We start from the raw sequence: 23,219 nt of genomic DNA on the forward strand, positions 1-23,219 counted from the left end.
GGATTCCTCCCCACTGACCCCATTCTGTAAACTCTAGTCAGGGAAACCCACACCGAAGCCAGACCACCCGGGCACTTTGCATGCCCCAGGTCTCCCTTCAAGACCTTTTATTGGGCTGCAGAGATGGCTTGACAATTAAAGTGTTTACTTGAGAAGTCTAAGAACCTCTCGGTTCGATGCCCCAGGACCCACGTAAGCCGGGTGCACAAGGTGGCGCATGCGTCTGGAGTTCGTTTGCAGTGGCTGGAGGCCCTGGCGCGCCCACCCTCTCTCTCTCTCATAAATAAATATATATTTTTTTAAAAAGCCTTTTTCTGCCACATGGGTCAGGGTGCAAGAATGTGAAAAAGCGGGAGGATGGCCTTAAAAAAAAAGACAAAACCAGTATTTCTTTTTTTAATTTGGGGATTACACAGTGTAAGACTATGCAACCTTCAAAAGGTGGGGCCATGGTGACCAAACGTTCAACAATGTGCAGTTGTGATGAACAGCTGCCCTTGGGCAAAAACTGGTAACCGACACCCCGGGATGCTGGAGCTACGGAGAGGGTTAGCGGAGCAAGGTTGCCACTCTGCTGAGACGGGACCGCAGAGTGCCAAGAACTGCCATTCACACTCTCCGAAGCGCTCCGGGGAAGGTTAATACCGCTGTGATTAATGCTATTTACAGGAGCAATAAATTTCGGGTAAACACCCAAAGGAGAGCTCAAGATCCGTCTGGTCCGTCTCATAAATGCTGGGGCGGGGAAGGGCTCCGCGTAAACCGCGGCCGCTCGCCGCCCGCCTGCTCCTCGGGACGCCTCGCATTCCCGGGCTGTGGCCAGCTCCACACGGCGTCCCTCGCGCCCACGGGCCACCAACCCGGGCAGGCCAGCCCCACTTGAGCGGCCCAGGCGAGTTCCAAAGGAATGGAGGCGGCGATCCGGCCTCGTCCCCGAACTCGTGCGCTCTGGCCGCCGGGGACTCGCGCGCGGACCCTCCCAATCGTGACACCGGGAACAGACAGACCCGAACAACAGCCCCCCCCCCTAGATTACCGGAGAGCCAAGATGACCCAGAGGCTAATGGGAAAGGATGATCTCCCCTCCCCCGGGGGGGGGGCACCCTCAGAGAGTGGGTCTTGGAATGTCACTCGAGCTCTCCAAAAAGAAATGAGGGTCCTGGAGGGTCTCAGTGTCAGGCACGTGAAAATAACCCTGGAACGCGACCCTTGCGGGACCTGGGACTTGGAAAAATATAAAATAAAATCTCTTTTCACAATGTGCCTACTAAAAGTTGCATGGCCTACAATTAGCCCTTTGTTGATTTTTTTTTGCAAGTGGCCTTGGGCAACTAGAGCCTCAGACCCAGGCCAAAGTGGGGGCATGAATTACCTTGTCAGTTGCAGCAAGAGATGCCAAGAGTCCCGGGAAGGCGGGGGGGGGGGGGGGCGGTGTAAGCAGGAGACCGAGCCGGACTACACACTCATGAGGTTCCCCCAGTCCCCTCAGCCTCTCCAGAGCTGCTGGCCGGGAGCTGGTGATCGCGCCACTCCCGGGCCCCACCCTCGGGAGCACGAGCCACCGCGAGGTCGAGCACGCCTCCTGCCAGGCGGCCGGCTGGGAAGCGCTCCCCGGCCCAGCGACCGCACAGCCACCCTCTCCACCCCCTCCTCGGGGACACCGCCGGGGCCCCGCCTTCCAGGCAGGGCGGGTGTGTGTGTGTGTGTGTGTGTGTGTGTGTGTGTGTGTCTCCTAGGAAGCCACGTCCCCTCTCGGAGATCAGTGACCCTGCGCCCTGCACCGCGCCAAGCAGGGACGCGCGACCCTCTTCCCCCCGGAGGGGGACGGAGGTTGGATGGAGCCAGCAAGGCGACAACACCAAAGCAGCCCGAGGAGTGGGCGTCCTTGGCCCCTCTTGGAGTGAATCTAAAGACCTTCTTTCTCACCCAAGCCTTCTCCAAGCTTCTGACATATTCACATTTTCTTCCTCTCTCTTTCTCTCTCTCTCACACTCTCACTCTCTCTCTCCCTCCCTCCCTCCGTCCCTCCCTCTCTCCCCCTCTCTTTCTCTCCCAGGGGAGCTAAACTGGGGTTCCGAGGAAAGCGCACGCCGAAGTTGACTACAATTCCACTTTGGGACCCAGGACCTGGGCGGAAGAGTGGCAGAAAGGTCCCACCTCCTCCCTGCCCCCGCCCATTCCCCCCGGGCCCGCGGTCACATTACCCAGCCGGTGGCTTCAATAATGCATGGACTTACCTGCTGGCCCGGGGACCGCCGCTTCCCCGCGGCGCTGAGACTCCTGTGCGCGAGTTCGGGCCTCGGGAACCGCTTGGGGGATGCGCAGGGAGGGGATGAGTTAGGTGGTGCGGAGATTATAGTTTTGTTGTTTGTTTGTTTGTTTTCTTTTTCAAGTGAAACGTGGAGAACCAGGCAAGATCCGAAAGAGGAGGGAGGGAAGATAAAAAAAAAAATTGACACCCGATTGGAAACGCCCCCGACTTGTGCAATCTTCCTGCCCCGTAGTTCCGCCAAAACGCAAACAGTCCGAGCGCAAACCTGGAGCCGGCGGGCGCGCGGGGCTCGGCGAGTTGACCGGACACTAGAGTTTTCGGTCTGCAGGAGTCGAGGGGGGGCGGAAAAAAACAACAACGGGAGCACCTCTCCTCCGAGGCCCCCCGATCGGGCTCCGGGTGCAGCCAGAGGCTCCTCCCCGGCCCTGGGCGGGAGAAAGCCCGCGGCCGGCGGCGGCGGCGGCTCCCCTCCTCCGGGGAAGGACGACTCCACAACTTTGTGCGCGCGAGCGGCTCGCGGCTCCTCCTCCCGGGCCGCCCCCGCCGCCCCTTTGTTGGAAAGCCGCGCGGCCGGTCGAGGACGGAGGGTGGGGCGCCGCGCCTCCGGCCGCCCGAGACAGGGGTTCGCGTCCCGACGCCCCGGGAGGGCCTCGCTGTTCCGAGGAGCCGGAAACCGCGCAGGTCCGCTCTCCCGACCCGCGCGGCTCCCGAGCTTCCGCTCCCCGGAGGCTCTCCCACACCTCCGCTTGCAGGCCCGGTAACTTTGTCCCCCACCACCACGCACCACCACCGAGATCTGCTCCTTTCGGCTCGGGGTTCGGCCCTGTGGCCCGGCCTGGGTTGGCCACCCAGGCTCTGGCTCCGGGGAAGGTGGCGCCCCGGGTCACCTGACCGCGCGCCGGGTCAATCAACGCCGGGCCGAAGCGCCAGACGCCGGCCCAGGAGATGCGCCCTGCGGGGAACCCCGATCCAGCGCTGCGCGCCCCGAGCAGCCTCTGGAATGAGCATCCTTGCTGCTCTCACCCCATTCCCTTTATCCAAAGGATGCGAAAATGTGAGTCACGCCCCCCTGGGCAAACTGGTCTCCAGCCAGAATAATTTTTTTTTAATAAATCCTGACCTGCCCCCCCCACACACTCACCTATTGCTTTTGTTGTTGTTTTTCTATACCTATGGGTGCATTTGTTTTACAAAGTGTTCTTATTTTTAATACTGTGAAAGTACCCGAAAATTCCTCTTCTATTGGTTCGTATGTGCAAATAGTGTTGGTGCCAAACTTATTTTTCTGTTTCTCCGACCACCACTTATCAGTGTACAGAGCCTGTTGCAAGTTTAAGGGATTGGCCAAAAAATATCTGTGTGTGTGCATTTTTCGTATTCACAGGTTTCCCCCTGCGTGTTCCAGCGATAGTTTTCATGGTCACCACACTTGGGAAGGGAAAGAGAAAAAAAAAAAAAAAAACAGCCAAGTTCCTAGTTCGCATCAAGAAAGAATGGTTGTATGGGCTGGAGGGATGGCTTAGCGGTTAAGACGCTCGCCTGTGAAGCTTAAGGACCTTTCGATTCTCCAGGTCCCACGTTAGCCAGATGCACAAGGGGGCGCATGCATCTGGAGTTCCTTTGCAGTGGCTAGAGGCCCTGGCGCGCCCATTCTCTCTCTCTTTCTCTTATAAATAAAACTATTAAAAAAATTAAAAAGAATGGAAGAATGGTTGTAGCTGGGGTGCATTGGCGCACTTCTTTAATCCCAGCACTTGGGAGGCAGAGGTAGGAAGATTGCTGAGTTTCAGGCCAGCTTGAGACTACATAGTGAATTACAGGTCAGCCTGGACTAGAAGAAGACCCTACCTCGAACAACAGAAAACAAACAAAAAAAAGAGAAAGGTTAAAAAGTGAGTTCTGCAGTATCACTGCACTAATATTTAAGAGTTCAGGGCTAGAGAGATGTCTTAGTGGTTAAGCGCTTGCCTGTGAAGCCTAAGGACCCCGTTTCGAAGCTTAATTCCTAGGACACCCCCCTCAAGCCAGATGCATAAAGTAGCGCATGTATCTAGAGTTCATTTGCGGTGGCTGGAGGCCTTGGTGCGTCCATTCTCTCCCTCCCTCCCTCTTTCTCTCTCTCTTTCTTTGTCTCTCTCAAATAAATAAATAAATAAAAATAAACAAAAAAAAACTTTAAAAAAAAAAGAGTTCACTTGTGAGGCAGTAAAGATAAGACATTAGGAGCCTTAAGCAAGTGTTCAGAAGGAATTCGCTAGCCTTTGGCAAGTTATGAACTGAAAACCTCCAGGTCTCTAAGTGTTAGAGGGGGTGGGACGTCCTTAGAGAATCTCCCTTGTAAAGTTTCTTACCTTTTAAGGATTCTCTTCATATGAATCAAATAAAATCCTGAACATCAATCTGAGGTTGGTATGACTTCCTCACTGGCCTTCACACCTTCGTCTCACAAACATCAGTGTGGAGCCTGCCAGGTCTGCCAGCAATCTGACAATAATACATAGAAACCTGATAGAAATCTTGCCCTTAAGGAATGTAGTGTGGGCTGGAGAGAGGGCTCAGTGGTTATGGTGCTTGCCTGCAAACCAGAACGACCTGGTTCGATCAATTCCCCAGTACCCGCAAAAGCCTGATGCACAAAGCGGTGCATGCATCAGAAGTTCATTTGTAGTGACTAGAGGCCCTGGCGCACCCATTCTCTCCTTCCCTCCCCCCCCCTTTGCAAATAAATGAATAAAAATATTTTTAAAGAAATTTCATCATTGTGACAAAATACCTGACAAAGACATCTTAGAGAAGGAAAGATTTGTTTTGGCTCTCAGTTTCAGAAGCTTCCATCCAAAGATGGCTGGAGCCATTGCTATGGGCCTGGGACATAACCTACTATCCTGACATCAGAGCGTGTGACAGTTGTCTCATGGACACCAGGAAGCAGAGAGAGCGAGCCAGAAGCACCCCCAGGGACATGCCTCCAGGGGCCTCCTTCCATCAACTAGACCCAACCACTGAATGTTTCCATCACCTCCCAGTTATGCCATGGAATTATGAATCCGTTGGTGGCTTAACCCATTGACCAGTTAAAGCCCTCACTTCTCAGTGATGGTTCTGATGACCAAGCCTTCGCCACCACGGGACCAACCATAATACTGATAGTGTGGGTGGAATTGATGGAAAGGCAGATTTCCTCCTTCAAAAAAGACAATAAGAACTTGGTGGCGCATGCCTTTAATCCCAACACTTGGGAGGCAGAGGTAGGAGGATCACTGTGGGTTCAGGCCACCCTGAGAGTACCAAGTGAATCCAGGTCAGTCTGGGCTAGAGGGAGACCCTACCTTGAAAAACCAAAAACAGAGAGGGGGGGGAGCGGGTGTGGTGGGCTTCTCAAATCCCAGCACACTGATGCTGATTCTGGCACTGGCTGGGATGGGAGGCAGGGACTGGAGAATCTCCCAGAAGCTCATTGAGAATAGAGTGCAGAGGACAGCCGGTGAGAATCAAACGAGGCAGAAAGGCAGAGGACCAACCCAGAGATTATCCTCCGACTGCCACATACACATACTGTGGCATGCACACACCTGAACTCCCACACACACATGAACACACGTGTACACACAAATAAATTAAACATACCTATTTTGGGGCCAGGAGTGGTGGTGCACGCCTTTAATCCCAGCACTCAGGAGGTAGTGGTAGGAGGATCACCATGAGTTCGAGGCCACCCTGAGACTACAAAGTGAATTCCAGGTCTTCCTGAGTTAGAAGGAGATCCTACCTTGGAAAAACAAAAACAAAAACAACAACAACAACCTATTTTTAAAAGATAATACGCTCTTTTGCCTACAAAATGCAAAATCAAGCACCTTGTAAATCATGAGATGTAACACAAATGGTTATTTAGTACAAATTTTTGAAGATGTTTTATGTCCCTTAATTCATGAGTTCTTAGGCCCTGAGGAAGTGTTTGCTGAAGCTTCACTGAAGGCTCTAAGGGAAGAGGCATGAGGAACAAGAGCCAGACTCTGCACGGGGTTAACTCGCTCCACACCAGCTTCAATAACTGACGGTGAGTTACCTGCCCTGGGCAGAGACTGATCATCTTGATAGGAGGTGGGCCAGAGTCTTGATGGAATGACCAAGGGTCCCCAAGCTGGCCCTGCTCCTGTGTAGGCGAGAAAACCACATCTGGCAGGAGATCGTGACTACAGAAGCCTGTGTTTCCGTGGAGCAAGCTGTGAACTTCCCTCACAGCCCCGGAGTCCTTGGCAAGCGACCATCGTGCCTGGTGGCAAATGACAGGAGCGTGGCCCTGGGCCCGCTATTAACCTGAAGTCAAAACTGCCTTACAGTCACCACTGAACAGTGAAAAGAAATGAAAATTGCAGCAGTGTTAATATAGTAAGGGAAGGCTGGGACATAAGAGAAAATTGTGATATGAATAATGCATTTGTAGATTCATATATAAAATATATGCCCGTGTTTCTAGCATATACATAATGTGTATACATGGTTCACATACCTCTGAATAAATAAGGAGGGGCAGTTCCGTGGAAGGACACTAACCTACATGTGCAAAGCTGAGCTCAATCTTCAGTAGTGACAAGCACACATATATAGAGAGAGACGTATATAGTTATAAGTTTATAAATTTACGTATAAATTTATAAATATACAATTTCTCTTTAAAAGTAGAAACATGAAGAAATCGACGTTTTTAATTTTATTGGTTTATTTTTATAGGGCCTCACTCTGGCCCAGGCTGACCTGGAACTCAGCTGGCCTAGAATGCGTGACATTCGCCTCCCAAGTGCTGGGGTTAAAGTTGTGACCACCATGCCGGCTTGTTACTGACTTCTTCAGTCAAACATCTAGTGCTGTGTAAGTTGAGGATAGCTATTTTTTAAAAAACTTTAAAAATGTTTTATTTACTTGCAAGCAGAGAGATACAAAGAGAGACAGAGAGAGAGAGAGAATAGGCACTCCAGGACCTCTAGCCACTGCAAACTAACTTCAAATGCATGTACCACTTTGTGCATCTGGCTTACAAAGGTATGGGTGCATTGAACCCTGGTCAGGTCATTAGGCTCTACAGGCACCACAGAACCATCTCTCCAGCCCCTTAAAAATCTTTTTAACCAAGTTAACAACAACAACAAAATAATGATGTGTGAGGGCTGCAGAGATGGCTCAGCAGTAAAGGCACTTGCCTGCAAAGCCTAAGGACCCAGGTCCCATTGCCCAGTACCCGCCTAATACCAGATGCACAAGATGACCATGTGGTATGGAGTTCATTTGCAGTGGCTAAAGGCCCTGCCATGCCATCCTCTCCCTATCCGCCTCTTTCTCTCTCTCTCTCAAATAACTAAATAAAATCTTTTAAAAACAATAATTATAAAACTTTTTAAATTTCATTTATTTTACATGCGCACGTGTGTGTGCGCACAGGGCCTCTTGCTACTGCAAACACCAGAAGCTTGGGACACTTGTTGCATCTGGCTTACATGGGAGGCTTGGGAATTGAACCTAGGCCACCAGGCTTTGCAAGCAAGCACGCTTAGCTGCTGAGCCATCTCTCCAGCCCATGCATGAAACCGGTGAAGAATAATTTTTTTAAAAAGGCAGAGTTCTTCAGAATCCACTGAGCCGAAGCATCTGCATCATATTTTAAATTCAGATTGTCCTCGATTCACCAAGAAATTCAGATTTAGTTGGTTTAGTGGACCCAGACAGCTCAGCTTCAGCGTGCAACCAAGAGGGAGCATTAGTTCAGGACCACTGGGAAACTTCACAGAGAGCCACTGTGCCCTAAGAGGCTAGCCTCAAATAGGTCATTTTGGGTGAGTGAAGGGGCCTAGAAATTTCCCTGCAAGCAAAAGACAAATCCATAGTGGATCAATTGTAATTTCAAAAACCCTGTGGTTAGCTTTGAATTCCAGTGTTTCTGTCCAGAGGCTGGGGACGTTGTTCAGTTGGCAGAGTTTGCCCAGCATGCACCAAGCCCTAGGTTCTATCCCATCATCTAATAAACCAGGTGTGATGGTACGTGCCTACGACCTTAGGACTCAGGAAGTGGAGGCAGAAGGATTGCAAGTTTGAGCTCATCCTCAGCTATGTAGTGAGTGTGAGATCAACCTGGGCTTCATAACCAAACAAGAAGAAAAACAGCACCAAACTGTCTAGGGAAGCCAGGCATGGTGGTGCACACCTTTAACCCCAGCACTCGGGAGGCAGAGGTGGGAGGATCGCCATGAGCTCAAGGCCACCCTGAGACTGCAGAGTGAACTCCAGGTCAGCCTGAGCTACAATGAGACCCTACCTCAAAAAAACCTGTCTAGGGAACACATTTAGCTAAAATAATAGTCAATAAATAACAATAACAATGATAGCAAAAATAAAAGGGTATCCAAAAACCGCTAAGCCATGGAAAGGGAGAGCCCTCCCTGTGTTATAAGAGTCCAGTTGACACAGAGAAAGAGGAGGAAGCAAGAAGAGGGGAGACGAAATCAGGGTGGCCAACTGAGGGCCAGGCTGCCTATGTTACCCGAGTGCCAACTATGATTGACAGTTACTAGTTGTCTCAGCTCCGAAAACCGAACCTTTCTCTTCCTGCAGGGAAGCAGAAGGCATGGCGCCTCCTCCCCCAAGCGTGGCTGGGAGGACCAAATGAGCTAGCTCGTGTCATGCACAGATCCTGGCCCTATTTCTCTTAACAAGAGCATCTGCTACCAAATCATCTCCTTTCCTTTACTGCAGACCCTTCCAGAACTCACATGATGTCTGAAGAGCTGGGTGTGCACACGAAGAAGGCACCGTGCCCATCTTCAAAGAGTTCACACACGAGGAGACCATGATAAATTAACATGAGTCCGCGGGTACAGCCAAGATGTAACTTGAGCCAGGAGAGGGTTACCCAAGCCACTGGAAGAAGGAACGGAAGGTATCAAGAAAGTGCACTTGAGCTGAAGCCTTAACAGATGAGCAGGAACCATAAAAGACATCTGTCGCTCTTGGCTCTGCACAGCCCTCCACCTTTTTTTTTCTTCTTTTTCTCGTTTTTTCTTTTTTTCTTTTGTGGTACTAGGGATTCAACCCAGGCAAGCAATCTACCACTAAGATGCAACCCCAGCACTGCCTTCTTTTTGAAGAAACTTTACACTTTCCTTTGGGAGGATTGTGAAGCTCTCCGGCTCCAATTAGTTTTGTTTGTTTGTTTGTTTTCTGGATTTGTCAATCACATGTCTGTTTAGCCTAAGACAAGCTAAGAGCAGACTACAGATTGCAGTGGTGCCCATAGGGAATCCTTTAGAAGGAGTTTTCATAGTGCTGGGAGGGAAATTACAATCTTTTCCCCTGATGTAACAGCAGCCCACCATCTCTCCATTTCCGTTTCCTGGTGCAGGCTACTGCTCTGTCCATCTCTGCAGGGGAAAATGAAACCATTGTCTAAGTTGCTGAAAATATATAGTCTGGGGCTGGAGAGATGGCTTAGCAGTTAAGCGCTTGCCTGTGAAGCCTAAGGACCCCGGTTCGAGGCTCGGTTCCCCAGGTCCCACGTTAGCCAGATGCACAAGGGGGCGCATGCGTCTGGAGTTCGTTTGCAGAGGCTGGAAGCCCTGGCGCGCCCATTCTCTCTCTCTCCCTCTACCTGTCTTTCTCTCTGTGTCTGTCGCTCTCAAATAAATAAATTTAAAAAATGACCAAAAAAAAAAAAAATATATATATATATATATATATATATATATATATATATATATATATATAGTCTGGAGGGATACTGGTCTCCCTGCTTCCACACCAATGTGCATCGTACTTTCTGTCACTCTGAACTACTACTATAATTCTGTTACTGGCAACATAGACAGGTTAGTCTAATATAAAAATCAGGTAAGGGCTGGAGAGATGGCTTAGCCAGTTAAGGCACTTGCCTGCAAAGCAAAAGGACCCAGATTCAATTCCCCAGGACCCACATAAGGCAGATGCAAAAGGTGGTGCATGTATCTGGAGTTCGTTTGCAGTGGCTAAAGGCTCTGGCATGTCCATTTTCTCTCTCTCTCTCTCCCTCCCTCTCTCCCTCTACCCCCTCTCTCTCTCATAAATAAATAAATATTTTTTTAAAAAAGGTTTGAGCCTCAGAAAAAGCATGGTTGTGTTTAAATGGTGGTTGATAGCAAGAGGAATATTTCCTTTTGTTAAAGTCCTGCTTGGCTCCCCTCGGTTCCACGCAGGTGCAGATCACATTTACAGCTTTGTCAGTCTTCCTGAGGAAGGTGGAGGATTTGCACCCTAAGTCAGCAGCAGGGGCAGCTGAGAATCAAATTTCCAATGAGATGTCAGCCAAAGCACAGAACTGAAGGCACCGGGTATCCTGGGTGTAGAGAGTGTTCTGGGGAGGGGAAGAGGGGGAAGGACAGAAAGAAATGGTTACGCCCTTCAATTCCTTGACTCACCCACAACAGGTTGGTAACTGCATATCCCCCCCCCCCAACAGAACCATATCATGTTGGGATCTGTGGACCTGTGAACCAAGTAAAGAAAGGATGGAGGAAGCACACCATAAAGAAGGAGAATTGGCATTCTCTCTCTCTCCTAATAAATAAATATATAATAAATAAAAATAAAGGGCTGGAAAGATGGCTTAGCAGTTAAGGCACTTGCCTGTGAAGCCTATTCTCCAGGACCCATGTAAGCCAGATGCACATAGTGGCGCATGCTTCTGGAGTTCTTCTGCAATGGCTAGAGGCCCTGATGTGCCCATTCTCACTCTCTTTCTCTCTCTCTCTCTCTCTCTCTCTCTCTCTCTCTCTGTCTCTCCCTCTCTGTCTGTAATAAATAAGTAAAAGTAAATCTTAAAAAAAAAAAGTTCAGCTGGGCATGGTTTAATCCCAACATTCAGGAGGCAGATGTAGGAGTATCACCGTGAGTTCGAGGCCACCCTGAGACATAGTGAATTCCAGGTCAGCCTAAGCTACCCTACCTCAAAAAACCAAAAGAGAGAGAGAGAGAGAAGAAAAGAAAAAACCCTTGACTTCATAGCCTGGGATATATGAGACCCCATGAAAAAATAAATAAATAAAAATGAGAGACTTCACTGGACCATGATTTTGGACTCCAGAACTATGACAAGTAAATTTCTATTGGTTATAAACCACAGACTCCAATATGCTTTTTTATAGTGGCCTAACCAGACTAAGACAGTAAAGTGCCAATGGAAGATTCTACAAACTTCCAGAGTGCTGGAGGGAAATCTTGTCACATACAAAGCATCAGAAATCAAGATGGCACTGAGCTTCTCAACAGCGCAGAAAGTTAGGAGCAAGTAAAGGAATGGTATCGGAACGCTCAAGGGGAATTATCTCCTACTCCTACCGAATGTCTGGCAAACTTCTCAGTTAAGTGTGAAGGATGAATCCAGGTGTGATGGCTCTTGCCCATAATCCCAGCACTCCAGAGGCTGAGGTAGGAGGATAGATGTGAGTTCAGGTCCAACCTAGGCTTACAAGTGTGAGTCTCAGAACAGCCTGGGCTAGAGCAAGACCCTACCTCAAATGAACAAAACAAACCACACACACACACAAAAAGCATGACTCTGTGGAGTCCCACATTCAAATTAACACACACACACACTTTGCTCAGGGGGCTGACAGACATACACCACCAAAATGATGGAGTAGGAACAGAAAGTGGACACGTGATTCCAGAGAACATGAGAGCCAACACAGCAGAAATGCCGAAGGGCTCCCCACTCACCCAGGGTGATGCACCAGACCTGGGAACCCCCATTCACACAGGCTCCCAGGTCTCAGAAGAGACTTGGAAAGAATGTGAATGAATGCATCAAGATGGCATTTAAACATCTCATGGCAAATATGCGCTAATGACAATGGCATGCTTGAAAAAAAAAAAAAAAAACTAGACAGATGAAGAAAGAAGACCTTTTTTTTTGTTGTTGTTTATTGAGAGTGAGCGAGGAAGAGAGAGAAAGAGAATTGGTGCGCCAGGACCTCAGCCACTGCAATCGAACTCCAGATACTTGCGCCACCTAGTGGCCATGTGATCCAGGGGCTGTGTCACTTCTGTGCATCTGGCTTACCTTGGGATCTAGAGAAAGATTGAACACGGGTCCTTAGGCTTTGCAGGCAAGCACCTTAACCACTAAGCCATCTCTCTAGCCAGAGAAAACTGTTTTTTTTTTTTTTTTTACAAGGTCTTATCTAGGTAGCCCACGCTGGCCTTGAATCTGTAATCCTCCTGCCTCAACCCCCCCCAAGTGATTATAGGCATGTGTTACCATGTTCCACTGACAACTCTTTTTTTTTTAAGTTATTTATTTATTTATTTAGAAGAGTAAGAGAGAGAGAGGAAGAACAGACATGCCAGGGCCTCTTGCCACTGCAAACGAACTTTGTGCATCTGGTTTTATGTGGGTTCTAGGAAATTGAACCTGGGCTAACAGGCTTTGCAAGCAAGCTCCTTTAAGTGCTGAGCCATCTCCCCAGCTACCACTGACAATTCTTTTCTTTTAATTTTTTTAAATTATTATATTTATTGAAGGAAGTACAGAGCCAAGAAAAGGCACCCATGTGGCTAGATATCCCACATGGAAGGCCTGGAAAAAAACCATGAAAAGAAAAGAGAGAAAAGAAAGTTCAAAGAGCTCCTGCCATGTGGGGAGCTGGAGGGGATAAAGAACCCATGCGGAGAGTAAGAGCTAGGCCCCCCCCCCCCCCAGCTCGGTCTGGGCTCAGCCGAGGGAAAAACTCACAGCTGGAAGTTCCCAAGTGGTCAAACTTAATATTCATTTATTTGTAGACTTATTTATTTGTGGGGAGACAGTATGTATGGGTGAGTCAGGGTCTCTGCAAATGGACTCCAGATATTTGTGCCACTTTGTGCATCTGGATTTACATGGGTACTAGAGAATCAAACCCAGGCCAACAGGCTTTGCAAGAAAGTGCCTTTAACCTCTGAGCCATCCCTCCAGCCCTGACAATTCTTAGCTGAGTGAAATCTGCAAGTCATATAATAAAAGTAATGATAGTGCCCCTCGTGACTCAACAGTTAACCCACAGAGTCAAATTAGCTTCACTTTGAACTTTGAGTCAGTCAATCAGGAATACAATAACTGAATAAGGCTGAGGAACAGGAAGAAGTGGTTCTAGCTGTGTTTATAAGGGGGGAAGAGAAACTAAAACCAAGCTATCACCTTTGTAACAGGAAGTCTATAGATAATGTCTAAACCTGAAAAAAAAAAACAGCATTGTAAGCAAATCTCTTAAGAGTTCAATAACAGATGAAACAACTTTTAAAAGTTGAAAAATAAGGGACGGGAGATGGATCAGTGTGTAAATTGCTTGTTGCACAAGCATCAGGACCCAAGGTCAGATTCCTAGTGCCCATGTAAAATGTAAGTGTGGTTATGCACGCTGAAATCTTCGTGCTGGGGAGGTGGAGGGAAAGATTCCTGGGACTTACTAGCTAAGCTCTAAGTTCAGTGACAGATCCCATGTCATTTAAGGTGAACAGCAACTGAGGAAGGCACTTGATGTTGACCTCTGGCCTACACACACACACACCCAGATGCATACAAACATGCATACACATACCTGCACAGCACACACACATAAACACATGCCAGAGAAAAAGGAAGAAAAATAGACCTTGGAGTGCCGTCCATGGTAGAACTTTCCTAGTGTGCTCAAGGCCCTGGATTTGATCGCCAGCACTGAAACAACATTTGCCTCTAGGAAAGGAACATAGAAATAACAATTGGGAGGGGGAGTGGCTGGGGAGATGGCTCAATGGTTAAAAGTGTTTGGTTGCAAATCTTTTTTTTTAATATTTAATTTATTTATTTGACAGAGAAAGAGGGGGAGAGAGAGAGAGAATGGGCGTGCCAGGGCCTCCAACCACTGCAAATGAACTCCAGATGCATGCGCCCCCTTGTGCATCTGGCTAACATGGGTCCTGGGGAATCATACCAGGGTCCTTTGTAACCGCTAAGCCATTCCTCCAGCCGTGCTTGCAAATCTTGATGGCTCCGTTTTGATTCCTCAGTACCCACGTGGAGCCAGATGCACAAAGTGGCACATACAGCTGAAGTTCCATTTGCAATGGCAGGAAACCCTTGTGTTCCCATTTTCTCCTTCTCTCTCTCCCCCTCCTTTTCTGCTTACAAATAAATTATAAACAAAGTATTTTTAAAAAGAAATAAGAGGGCTGGAGAGATGGCTTAGCGGTTAAGCGCTTGCCTGTGAAGCCTAAGGACCCCGGTTCGAGGCTCGGTTCCCCAGGTCCCACGTTAGCCAGATGCACAAGGGGCGCATGCGTCTGGAGTTTGTTTGCAGTGGTTGGAAGCCCTGGCGCGCCCATTCTCTCTCTCTCCCTCTATCTGCCTTTCTCCCTGTGTCTGTCACTCTCAAATAAATAAATAAATAATGAACAAAAAAAAAATTAAAAAAAAAAAAAGAAATAAGAGGGCTGCAGAGATGGCTTAGTGGTTAAGGCACTTGCTTGCAAAGCCATCGGCCCAGGTTTGATTCCCCAGGACCCATGTAAGCCAAAATGCACAAGGTGGTGCATATGTCTGGAGTTTGCAGTGGTTGGAGGTCCTGGTATGCCCTTCTCTCTCTCAAATAAATAAATATTTGTTTTTAATTTTTAAAAAAGAAATAAGGATGTGGAGAATGGTACTGGTTTTTGTAAACTTTGTAGAATTCAGTGATTCTTTAAATCACATGCTTATATTCCTTTATAAAACTCAAAAGCAAGAGACATGCATGAAGGCACACACCCGTAATCCCAGCACTTGGGAGGCAGATGCAGGAGGGTCACAAACTGAAGCCCGCTCTGGGGCACATAGGGAGTTCTAGGTCTGGATTGCATATTGAGACCTTATCTCAAAAATAAATGGATAAAGCCGGGCGTGGTGGCACACGCCTTTAATCCCAGCACTCGGGAGGCAGAGGTAGGAGGATCGCCATGAGTTCAAGGCCACCCTGAGACTCCATAGTGAATTCCAGGTCAGCCTGGGCCAGAGTGAGACCCTACCTCAAAAAACCAAAATAAATAAATAAATAATAAATGGATTAAATAATTATGTAACAGACTCACAGAATTTATAAATTAATTCAGAATAGTACAAGATGAAAGGTTAAGTGCTTGTGGGGAGTCAGAGGCCCACACTTAAGCAGGAGGAAACAAACCGTCATTATCGTTACTGTGGATCCTAGGAGCTTGGTACTATGAAGTCCTCCCTCCATCACATCAGTATTAAAAAGTTTTCCTGATCTAATCTTAAATTTCAATGTTCTTTTCTTTGCAGGCAAAGCATAATCACATTTCCATGGATGGGGCTAGAGAGATGGCTTAGCAGTCAAGGCATTTGCCTACGAAGCCAAAGGGCCCAGGTTTGATTTCCCAGGACCCAGGTAAGCCAGATGCACGAGGGGGTGCATGCATCTGGAGTTCATTTGCAATGGCTAGCGGCCCTGGCATGCCCACTCTCTCTCTGTTTCTTTTCTAGCTTTCTTTCTGCTGGCAAATAAGTAAATTTAAAAAAACAAAAGTCTCATGGATGGGCTGGAGAGATGGCTTAGTGGTTAAGGCACTTGCCTGCAAAACCAAAGGACCCAGGTTTGATTCTCCAGGACCCACATGAGCCAGATGCACAAGATGATGAACGTGTCTGGAACCATTTGCAGTGGCTGATGCCCCTGGCACACCCATTCTCTTTCTCTTTCTCTCCCCCCCTCTTCCTCCTCTCTCAAATAAATACATAAAAATGATAACATTTTTTTTTTAATTTTTATTAACATTTTCCATGATTATAAAATATATCCCATGGTAATTCCCTCCCTCCCCACCCCCACACTTTCCCGTTTGAAATTCCATTCTCAATCATATTACCTCCCCATTACAATCATTGTAATTACATATATACAATATCAACCTATTAAGTATCCTCCTCCCTTCCTTTCTCCACCCTTTATGTCTCCTTTTCAACTTACTGGCCTCTGCTACTAAGTATTTTCATTCTCACACAGAAGCCCAGTCATCTGTAGCTAGGATCCCCATATGAGGGAGAACATGTGGCGCTTGGCTTTCTGGGCCTGGGTTACCTGACTTAGTATAATACTTTCCAGGTCCATCCATTTTTCTGCAAATTTCATAACTTCATTTTTCTTTACCGCTGAGTAGAACTCCATTGTATAAATGTACCACATCTTCATTATCCACTCATCTGTTGAGGGACATCTAGGCTGGTTCCATTTCCCAGCTATTATAAATTGAGCAGCAATAAACATGGTTGAGCATGTACTTCTAAGGAAATGAGATGAGTCCTTTGGATATATGCCTAGGAGTGCTATAGCTGGGTCATATGGTAGATCAATCTCTAGCTGCTTTAGGAACCTCCACACTGTTTTCCACAATGGCTGGACCAGATTGCATTCCCACCAGCAGTGCAGAAGGGTACCTTTTTTTCCACATCCCCGCCAACATTTATGATCATTTGTTTTCATGATCGTGGCCAATCTGACAGGAGTGAGATGGAATCTCAATGTAGTTTTAATCTGCATTTCCCTGATGACTAGTGACGTAGAACATTTTTTTAGGTGCTTATATGCCATTCGTATTTCTTCCTTTGAGAACTCTCTATTTAGCTCCTTAGCCCATTTTTTGATTGGCCTGTTTGATTCCTTATTATTAACTTTTTGAGTTCTTTGTATATCCTAGATATTAATCCTCTATCAGATATATAGCTGGCGAAGATTTTTTCCCATTCTGTAGGTTGCCTCTTTGCTTTTTTCACTGTGTCCTTTGCGGTGCAAAATCTTTGTAATTTCATTAGGTCCCAGTGGTTAATCTGTGGTTTTATTGCCTGAGCAATTGGGGTTGTATTCAGAAAGTCTTTGCCAAGACCAATATGTTGGAGGGTTTCCCCTACTTTTTCCTCTAGCAGTTTCAAAGTTTCCGGTCTGATGTTAAGGTCTTTAATCCATTTGGACTTAATTCTTGTGCATGGCGAGAGAGAAGAATCTATTTTCATCCTTCTGCAGATATTTATCCAGTTTTCAAAACACCATTTGCTGAAGAGGCTGTCTCTTCTCCAATGAGTATTTTTGGCATTTTTATCGAATATCAGGTGGCTATAGCTACTTGGGCTTACATCTGGGTCCTCTATTCTGTTCCACTGATCTACATGTCTGTTTTTGTGCCAGTACCATGCTGTTTTTGTTACTATGGCTCTGTAGTATAGGTTAAAATCAGGTATGGTGATACCACCAGCCTCTTTTTTGTTGCTCAGTATTATTTTAGATATTCGAGGTTTTTTATGATTCCAAATGAATTTTTGGATTGTTTTTTCTATTTCCATGAAGAAAGCCTTTGGAATTTTGATAGGGATTGCATTAAATGTGTAGATTGCTTTAGGTAAGATTGTCATTTTCACGATATTGATTCTCCCAAGCCAGGAACAAGGGATGTTTCTCCACTTTCTAGTGTCTTCTGCAATTTCTCGCTTGAGTGTCTTAAAGTTCTCATTGTATAGATTCTTTACTTCCTTAGTTAGGTTTATTCCAAGGTATTTTATTTTTTTTGATGTAATTGTGAATGGGAGTGATTCTCTGATTTCATCCTCTGTGTGTTTGTTGTTAGCATATATGAAGGCTACTGATTTCTGTGTATTTATTTTGTATCCTGCTACATTGCTGTAGGTTTTGATTAGCTCTAACAGCTTGCTAGTAGAGTCTTTAGGGTCCTTTATGTATAGAATCATGTCATCTGCAACTAATGATAACTTGATTTCTTCCTTTCCAATTTGTATCCCTTTTATGTGTGTCTCTTGCCTTATTGCTATGGCTAAGACTTCCAAAACTATATTAAATAGAAGTGGAGACAGTGGACACCCTTGTCTTGTTCCTGATTTTAGTGGAAAAGCTTCCAGTTTTTCCCCATTTAGTAATATGTTGGCTGTAGGCTTGTCATAAATAGCCTTTATTATATTGAGATATGTTCCTTCTATTCCCAGTCTCTGTAGGACTTTTATCATGAAGGGATGTTGGATTTTGTCAAATGCTTTCTCTGCGTCTAATGAGATGATCATGTGATTTTTGTCCTTCAACCCATTTATGTAATGTATTACATTTATAGATTTGCGTATGTTGAACCATCCCTGCATCTCTGGGATAAAGCCTACTAAAAATGATAACATTTTTTAAAAGTATCATGGAAGCATGGTGTGGTGGCACATGCTTTTAATTCCAGCACTAGGGAGGTTGAGGTAGGAGGATCAACATGGGTTTGAGGTCAGCCTGGGCTATAGAGTGAGCTCCATGTCGGCCCAAGCTAGAGTACGAACCTCAAAAATAAATAAATAAATATCTCATGGGCCCATCAGAAGACAGGTAAAAGAAAGAAAACTATGGATTCCTGTTTATCTTGCAATTAGCAAACTCCCTTCTTACTTGGGGGATCAGAATAATAGAAAATTAAATGACTTAATAAACAGTAAGGTTTAATTTTTATCTGACCCCAACTCTGCTAATACAAACCATTTTACAAATCATTTTTTTAAAAATGCACTACATGGGCTGGAGGGATGGCTTAGTGGTTAAGACATTTGCCTGGAAAGTGGAAGGACCAAGGTTCAATTCCCCAGGACCCACGTTAGCCAGATGCTCTAGAGGCACAGGCATCTGGAGTTGGTTTGCAGTGGCTGGAGGCCCTGAGTCACCCATTCATATTCTCTCTCTCTTTCTTTCTCTCTCTCTCTCTCTCTCTCTCATTCTCTGTCAAATAAATAAATAAAAATGTTAAAAAAAAATAAAAATGCATTTCAAGTCGGGTATGGTGGCACATGCCTTTAGTCTCAACAATCAGGAGATAGAAGCAGAAGGATCAGTGTGAGTTTGAGGCCAGCCTCGAACTACAGAGTGAGTTGAAGACAGACTGTGCTGGAGGCTGCCTCAGAAATACCACCCCCCCCCAAAAAAAAAAAATTAGTCTCGGCACTCAGGAAGCTGAAGATAGGAGAATCATCATGAGTTCAAGGCCAGACTGAGACCCTACCTTGAAACACCCCCCAAAAAATTATTTCATAGCAATAACATGTAGAAACGTTCAAATCCAGCCACTGAATATAAAACAATTTCTTTTTTTTTTTTGCTATACATTATATTTTCCAAAGGATTATTCTCAGTTGGATACAATATTCAAACTTTTTCTGCCTCCAATTATTTCTCTGTAACCACAGAGAAATGACTCAGTGGATAAAGGTACTTACTTGCAAAGTCTGATGATGGCTCAGGTTCAATTTCCCAGATGCACAAAGTGGTGCATGCATCTGGAGTTCATTCGCAGGGGCAATAGGCCCTGGCTCTTTCCTCCCCTCCTCTCTGTCCCTTTTTGCAAATAAACATTTTTGTGAACAATTGCTAAGACAGAAGCTGAGGATGGAGCTCAATTGGTAGAGTACTTGCCTAGCATGCACAAAACCCTGGGTTTGATCCCCAGAATATCATTTAAAAAAAGAGAAATCAAGAGCTGGAGAGATGGCTCAGTGTGGTTAAAATGCTTGCCTGCAGAACCTAATGACCCAGGTTCAATTCCCCAGTGCCCATATAAGACATATGCACAAGATGGTGCATGCATCGGGAGTTCGTTTGTAGTGGCTGGAGGCTCTGGCCAGCCTATTCTCTTTCTCTCCTCTCAAATAAATAAATAAAATGCTTTTAAAAACTAAGATAATTTTTCATGTATTTTACTACAATTAAAAGTCAAATATTGCAGGGCGTGGTGTCGCATGCCTTTAATCTCTGCACTTGGGAAGCAGAGGTTGGAGGACTGCTGTGACTTTGAGGCCACCCTGAGACGACATAGTGACTTCCAAGTCAGCCTGGGCTAGAGTGAAACCCGACCTGGGGAAAAGAAAGAAAGAAAGAAAGAGAGAGAGAGAGAGAGAGAGAGAGAGGGGGGGGGAGGGAGGGAGGGAGGTAGATAGAAGGAAAGAAAGAAAGAAGAAAAAAATAGTCAAACATTGTAGGGCTGGAGAGATGGCTTAGCGGTTAAGACGCTTGCCTGCAAAACGTAAGAACACACGTTCAAATCTTCAGGTCCCGTGTAGTCAGATGCAGTGACACAAGCATGCAGTGTCATGACCACTATCTCCCTCCCTCCCTCTCTCTCTGCCTCTTTCCCTCTCAAAAATAATAAAAAGAAATGGAAAAGTCGAATACTGTATATCAGAGTTTGCATTTTATACGCCTTTAAGTGTCAATGTACTATCTACTTTTAGTGTGTGAAATGCGAACGCCTTGGAAGAAAACACCGGATTTTAAAATCCCAGCCCTACCAAAAACCAGTTAGATGACCTTTGGCAATGTGTCGAACTTTCTGAGCCTTCCAGGGCCTGGCTGTGCAATGAATGAGTGGATCGATTCCAAGAGGGGGGGGTCTCCGAGATCCGGGTTCTAGGAGTCTGTAACTTCCCCGGCCTCTCTGCAGACCTCGCATCAGGGACAGAGGCGTGGGGGGCAGGAGGGGCACCCTGCACCAGGCTCCCTTACCGGGTTCAGGAACCCAGCCTTCTTGAGAGAGCTAAAACCCGTCCACCGCCAGCCCTGCGGGTTCCGAGAACAGCCGGGGGATAAGGGATTAGCTGGACTCCCGGGAAGTCCAGCGCCGGGCCGGCCAGCACCCGGTGCCCGCGGCCCACCCACCGCCGCCCCTCGCCCCTCCCTCGCCTGGGGCTCCAGCTTGCCTGGGGTGGGGGAGGGATGGGAAAGGAGCCGCTGTCCATCCCCCGGGGAGGGGTCTTACTAATTTGGGCTTAACAAAACTTAAATAAATAAATAATAGCGAAAATCTTTGAACGCATTATTAGCTACGAATCTGAAGTCTGCTTTGCAGGTTGCAACACATGCATATTTTAAATGTTCAAGATACGGGTCTGAGAGCTGTCCTTTGAAATTATAAAAGGCTGTGAAGGTTTCCCTCCCCCCCTCCCCAACCACCGCCACACACACAAAAAAGTAATAGCAGTATTTGAATAAGTTTGCAAAACTCTCTACCTCATCTAAGCTAAGGTGCAGGGTGGTTGCGGTTGACTGTTCACTAAAGATGCAATAAAGTGCTGGCCCGGGGTAAAAAAAAAAATCCCAAAGGCTCAACTTCTAAGTGCAAAACTAAGGGGAGGGGGCGGGGCACTGTCATCCCCCCAGAACAAAGACTGAAGGCAAATACTTGAGTCCTGACGTCACCCACTGTCAACCAGGCTTCGGGTAAAATAATTTTTAAAAACGTTAAAGACAACAGAAACAGAGACAAACTATTTACTACAATTCGCTTAGTAAGTGTTTAATTATTTAATGACTTGCTGATTTCGCTATGCGATTCAAAGCAATGATAGAGTAAAGACACTGGAGGTCTATGTAAACGAGCAAAGCTCTCCCAAGGAAACCGATGGGTTGCAAAGGAAAGATAAGGTATGAGGTTAGAACTGGAGGGATGGATTAGCAGTTAAGGCGCTGGCCTGCAAAGCCAAAGGACCCAGGTTCAATTCCCCAGGACCCACATAAGCCAGATAAACAAGGTGGTGCATGCACCTAGAATTTGTTTGCAGAGGCTGTATGCCCTGGTGTGCCCATCCTCTCTCTCCATCCCTCTTTCTGCCTCTTTCTCTCTCTCAGATAAATAAATAAATAAATTTAAAAGATATTAAGTTGGGCTGGAGGGATGGCTTAGCAGTTAAGGCATTTTGCCTGCAAAGCCAAAGGATCTCCATTTGATTCCCCAGGACCCACGTTAGCCAGATGCACAAGGGGGAGCACTTATCTGGAGTTCATTTGCAGCTGCTGGAGGCAATGGTGCTCCCATTCTCTCTCTGTCTCTCTCCCTATTTCTCATTAATTAAATAAATAAACAAACAAACAAATAAATAAATAAAAATAAAATATATTTTAAAAGATATGAAGTTAAAGCCCAAAAATCACGTGAGTTATACTTTGCACATTTCTTAGCGTGAATACATCCTCCTTGAATCATCCCCGAATGTTGTTACCTGGCCCTTTCTAGAAGATTCTCCGAGGGCAGTTCTACTAAACAAATGATTCATAGCAGCTCTGTCAGAGCGCCATGTTAGCACGCTTGTCTTCTGCTTTCTTCCTTGTCCAGGATAAGGACAGGGCAGTGAAGGCTGTAGTGCGGTTTGTCCAATATGAACTTGAGGGTTGGTGTTCTACAGCCAACATTCCCTGGCTAAGATCTCCCTTCCAGAAGTCACGTTCTTCATTGTTCTGTCCCTGTGACGGTCTGTTGCCTGGATGAAGTGAGGTCGCTTCGCGGCGCCTCTCCGGGCTTCACCTCCAGCCTCTTCCGCGGTTATCTTGAGAAGCCAAGGGCTGCATCCTGCCAAGCAGACTCCGTGGTTGCAGTTATTTTTGTGGTTATATTGGAAAAGGGGATTTAATAACAGCACTTTTGTTGGTGATATGCATTATATGATTTAGTGACTAAACTGTAGTTTCTTCAGAAAGCCCCAATACCACTTTGTATTTCCCCCCACCAAGAATTTCATAACCAAAAAAATTTTAATGTATTATGACTGATTAAAATGTCAACGAACACATTTTTCTTTCAAAAGCCACTCAATCTCCGCTCATCACTTCCCTTAAAACTAAGCTCTTTTCTTGTTAAGAGAAATATTCAGCCCACAAGTAGAATGGAGGTAGGAAAAGTCAGAGAAGAATTCCTTCAGGGAGAGTAGAAATATTTCTACACCCCTTTGACAAATCAGAGACAGAAAACCAGCGACTGGGTGACAGGTCACCTGCGAAAGAATTCTAACTGCTGAAGAATGTTCCCCTAGGGCCAGTGCTTTGAAAACTTGCATTTCCTCACTGAAAGTTAGTCTTGGGTAAACTTGCAGCAAGATACATCAAGAGTGGAGGATGGGTTG

The 23,219-nt window shown here is 46.4% G+C and overlaps 1 protein-coding gene and 1 long non-coding RNA gene across 3 annotated transcripts in view; one reads left to right on the forward strand and one right to left on the reverse strand.

Moving 5' to 3' along the window:
• The window catches only part of Utrn (utrophin), a 555,367-nt gene extending 552,712 nt beyond the window's left edge, over positions 1 to 2,655 (reverse strand). The window contains exon 1 of one of the 2 annotated variants that reach the window (XM_045158274.1): positions 2,238 to 2,655. The gene's annotated coding sequence lies outside the window, so the exon portion shown is untranslated. Of the gene's footprint in view, positions 1 to 1,372; positions 1,494 to 2,237 lie in introns of those variants that run through there. The other variant, XM_045158275.1, reaches the window with a different exon arrangement.
• A 242-nt stretch (positions 2,656 to 2,897) lies between these two features.
• Positions 2,898 to 9,836, forward strand: LOC123463497. The gene is made up of 3 exons (XR_006638973.1): positions 2,898 to 3,326; positions 6,216 to 6,332; positions 9,020 to 9,836. It is a non-coding gene; the product is annotated as an uncharacterized LOC123463497 (long non-coding RNA).
• Positions 9,837 to 23,219: the final 13,383 nt, after the last annotated feature.

This window comes from Jaculus jaculus, chromosome 9, assembly GCF_020740685.1.
Source record: "Jaculus jaculus isolate mJacJac1 chromosome 9, mJacJac1.mat.Y.cur, whole genome shotgun sequence".
In the NCBI taxonomy this organism is placed as follows: Eukaryota; Metazoa; Chordata; class Mammalia; order Rodentia; family Dipodidae; genus Jaculus; species Jaculus jaculus.